The sequence below is a fragment of the Benincasa hispida genome, chromosome 9 (genome assembly GCF_027475165.1).
Source record: "Benincasa hispida cultivar pf3 chromosome 9, pf3_genome.v1.1, whole genome shotgun sequence".
NCBI classification, from domain to species: domain Eukaryota; kingdom Viridiplantae; phylum Streptophyta; class Magnoliopsida; order Cucurbitales; family Cucurbitaceae; genus Benincasa; species Benincasa hispida.
In genome coordinates, this window is record NC_143486.1 from 50,049,863 (window position 1) to 50,054,788 (window position 4,926).

Sequence of the window (4,926 nt, forward strand, 5' to 3'; positions counted from 1 at the left end):
ATGATGGGTTTTGAGTTTTTGTTGGGTTTTAAAAGCAAATGGTTTTTAAAATATGCATATATATGTTATTATATTATTTCATGTTTGTGTCTAATGACTAGTTGATTTAAAAAAAGAAAAATCTCCACCATTGATTCTTCTTTTCCAAGATCTAATGACCCAAATGAAATTTGGTTTTAACATACTTCTCTCTTTATTTAAACTTATTTTCTTCTCCAAGTTTCAAAATTAATTCACATTTTTTACAATCCTCCATAATTCATTAAGTCTCCATTGTTGCTCTCTCCAAGCTTTAATTTTCTTCTTTTCATATAATTCTTGAGAGAGATTTATTGTATGATGAGGATTGATTTTTTGAGTGCTCAAATTTGTAAATATGCTCTTTAAGAGAGTTTCTCTCATTTTGTTCTTCATTTATAAACCTTTTGTAAGGGTTTCTCTTGATCCTAAAATAGAGCGGTTGTAATAGCTTGATCCTAATTCGTGAAAAGGATCAGGTTTGTTCTTGTGCCCGAAAAAGGAGCGGTATAACGGTTGACTTTAATCCATTGAAAGAGTTGGTGAAAGGTTTATCCAAATACCCAAGAAGAAGTCTTAGGAAGTGGAGTAGAGATTTCGAACCACTATAAATTTTTCGATGTCAATTTCTCCATCCCTTTCTTATTTTAGATTTTGTAATTAATTTGTTACTATATTTTATTGATAAATTAATTGCAATATGTATTCTTGAAAATAATTACTGATATTTGTTTATTTTGATTGGTAATTCTTAAATTTTTCATCAATAACCAATCTTGTTATTAGAATCAAATAGGATGCTTTAAAGTATAATTATTAATTTCTTAATTACTTTGGGTTGAATTTATTTGCATGAAATTCTTGTTTAAATTACTCATTAGCAAAAAGTTTGATTTGCTTAATTGAGCCCACATTAAGAAAAAGTTTTCATTAGTTTAAATAAACCCCATTCATTTCCCTTTAGGGTTGCTTCCTACAGATCTCAGTTGAATTTATTCTCATCTCGAGCAAGATTAATGATCTTGGATCGAGATTACGTAAACGATGGTGCAAAATGGTTTTTTTTTTTTGGGTCCAAGAACCTGCATGTTATAAATTAAATATATTTAACAAGGATAGGACGAGATATGTACTTTTTTTGTGATGTTGCGCAAAGATATGTGTTGAAAGAGTAGGAAACCCCAAACGTGAGAGTTAGGAACTTTGAGACCCTAAACTCATTGAGCAAGCTAATGTATGGGTTTCTAGAACATTGATTTCATAATAATAAAATAGACGTACATCCCATTAATTAATGAATCCAAACACGTGGTCGAATAAACGTTTCAACATTTTTAACTCAATCTCAGTCACAACCCTGGCTGAGATTGTCCGAGAAAAACTAGTTTAATGAGTTTACAAAAATGATGCTATTTCTAAAAGATGAAAACTTTAGAGGGCTAATTCTAATAATTTCCCCACATGAAGAAATGCCATCTTTTAGAATCCTATCTATTTTTGGAGTTTGAGTTGTTCCGAATTCCATGTTACAACCCTCCGAGAGGATAGCGTCGTTAAACAACTAGCAAAGGCCGCTTAAAGCTAACTAGCAGACACAACATAGGAATCTCACGGTCCAAACCAACAGAAGAGATCGTAAGACATGCTAACACAAATCCTTCTCCCACTTATTATGAACCACTTCCCCCATTCACTTTTGGTCTTGATCCATACAAACACTTTCTAAATGGAGGTCATTTCTAGGGTGACACGAAGCGTCATATGAATCTCACGGTGTGAACTTTCTAGGGATGTGAGAGTTGAAATCAACATATCACATATTTGATTTTATAATGAACAACTTCCCCTTATTCACCTTGATCTTGATTCATGCAAACACTTTTCGAATGGAGGTCACTTCTAGTGTGACACGCGTTGTATGAATCTTACGATGTGAACTCTCTAGGGACGTGAGAATTAAAATCAAAACATTGTATATTTGATTTTACTGTGAACAACTTCCCTACCTAGATCTTGATTCATGTAAACACTTTTCGAATAGAGGTCACTTCTAGGGTAACATGAAGCGAAGCATGAATTTTGATGTGAACTCTTAGGGATGCGAGAGCTAAAAAACAATATATCGTATATGTTATTAATCTCCCCCTGAAGTGTTCTAACAACATATCATACACACTATTAAATTTCCACTGAAGCATTCCAACAACATATCATATATGTTATTAAACTCCCATTGAAGTGTTCTATTTGTTTTTAGGTAAATCTTTACTTAGGAATGTTCCGGCTAATTAAACAACCTAAGTTTAAGTGATTTTTCCTAGTATAACTCTTATACCGAGATTGACCTATGATGTCTAGGTGATAAACCAATTTTATTACCTTACACCACTCATGCATGCTCATAAAACTAGGGTTATTGACTTAGACGCCAGTTTGATCTCCAGGTAGAAGGTGTTCCGTAAACCGTCAACTCAAGTACCCCAACCTTAAATAAGATCTCCCTGAGTAAGTAAACAACTCTTATTTTACAAGTAATCAACCTATTCTAACTTTTAAAAGAGGCGATTGAAATGCACCGGTTAACCCTAGGTGTGCATGCATCTTATCTTTGTTATAGATTTTAAACGTCTATGTTATTTTATAACAATTATAAAATAAATTATTATATTTATAACCCTAGAACATCCATCTATAACATGCTTCCTTAAACAAATATGTTTTAATATAACACTTATATTAAAACTAAGCATGCATACTATATACATTATAACACTTATAATATATATCAAATGTATGTCACATGTGATGCTTGAATTTTATGAATGGAAATATGGATGATATGCGTTGATGGATTGCGTTGTGCACTTACGTTTCTCCAGCGGAATTCAAGTATAAATTCCTCTGAGTTTTCTGGTATGTCCAGGGTCGAACACAGGGACTTGTGAAAATAGTTGCGTTGATAATGTTTATGAAAACTTTGTGGTAACCAAGTAAATAAATAAAGTGTGGGTGTGTTGTTGCGTTGATAAAAAAGAGTAAATAAAGGCGGCGAATTTGAGAAAGAAAGTTGCGTTGATAGATGCAATGAGTATGCGATGAATGAGTTGAGAAGATCTTGAGTTAGTGTTACTCAGGAATGCGTCAAACTTTGCGATCATGTTACAACCATGCACAACAAGTCAATTCCTAATGTAAATGCGATGCTCCTAAGTTTAGGACGCATGTGTTGAATGCAAAATGTCCATAGAGCTTATTCCTAAATCTCTACTCTTGTCCTATGCGTTGATGCAAAATGCATGAAACTAAGGTGACCACATACAATCATATCTTATTGCTAAGATGCAAGTGATTCGTTAATAACAACTAGTGCTCATTTCTAAGCGCCTATCTCTCATTTATGTGTTCTAATCTGGTTCTTCCAAACCTATATTCTGACCTGACCTTCCCAAGTCTAGATCCTGCCCTTAGACTACCCACCCGAATATCTCTAATAGACGAATGAAGCATACATAAACAAGATAATCACAAAGAATAAAGATTCCCTAGTTGTGCTAGCTAAACGCTTCTCAACCCATTCAACTGTTTAGCTACTCATGCGTTAATTACAGAGAGTGAACAAATATAGAGGAAGACGTTCCATTCTTATAACTAAATTGAGCACAAAATGATAATGAAAATTAAAGGTAGAGAGCATGGTAGCAATTCCTTGCTGATCGAGGCTTTTTACACTGAATCTCTATTCTGATCTACAAATATTCCCGTTTCCGTGGGCGTCGACCCTCTCTCTGTCTTGGAGCTTCCGGTGCTTTCCCAAGCTTGCCGGAACGATTTATCAGCATACCTTCTTCCTCTCGTCTGCTTTAAAATAAAAGAAGACTATGGACAAAGATGCGAACTTGTAAAATGATGAAATAATCGACTGTTTAACCCCTTCTTTGAAGAATGCACTTGGTATTTATAGGGCATCAAAGGTGAAAGGCGGCTTCTCTCTCCTGGTTGTACAGATGGGACAACTTTAATTCCTAACTCATGCGCCGGATAATTGTCACCGATAAAGCTGGATGTACTTTGTGACCGTTATTGGCTGTCAACTTAATTTGGATCCAACTGCCGTCATCTTTCTGTCCCATCGATCTTAATTTTCCTTTCGTCCGAATGCGTCCACCATGTTGTGGTGATTCTTCTTGGGTGAATGTTTGCGAGCACGATCAACGCAAAGTCTTGCGGTGAAGTTGCGCTCGACCAATGTATTCCTATGATCACATTCTTTGCATTGCGTTAACGCATTATTCTGCACAAAAATATAAGGATCAACTGCTCTAATGCATTGGACGCATGCGACCGCAATGTTATAGAATTTATGCTTAATGGACGCAATTTAACATATTTCATCAACGCAATCCGACATTGTTTAAGGATTCAGCACTATGATAATGTGCATTTTTGCCAGTTATCACACCCCCAAATTTAAACAATGCTTGTTCTCAAGCATAAGCTAAAGATTCCTTTAGCAAGTTAGCCACAAAGATCTTTCCCTAGATTTCTCAAGGATACTTCGTTCAAATCCTATATGCCAGAATTTCCTTAAGTCTTATTCAAATCTCTTCCTAAAATACTTCTAAAACTTAGGGATTGCAAGCTTAACTTTCAAAAGGACTTTACTGAATTTTGGAACATTGCATGAATAATTTCAAAAAGAAAATTTTCCACCGGGGTGTCAAATGATTTCTCCTTGCACAAAAATTTTCTTCATTGCTATTTTTTGCTAACCTTGCGTCGATCCGAGTACTTGCCTTCATTTTGACTTGCCCCCACGGGTGTCATGCGGACATCCAACTATGAGCAATGCACTATTTCTCAGACTAAACTCATACCAACTTGGCAGTGGAGTTACGGTCATTTATTTAT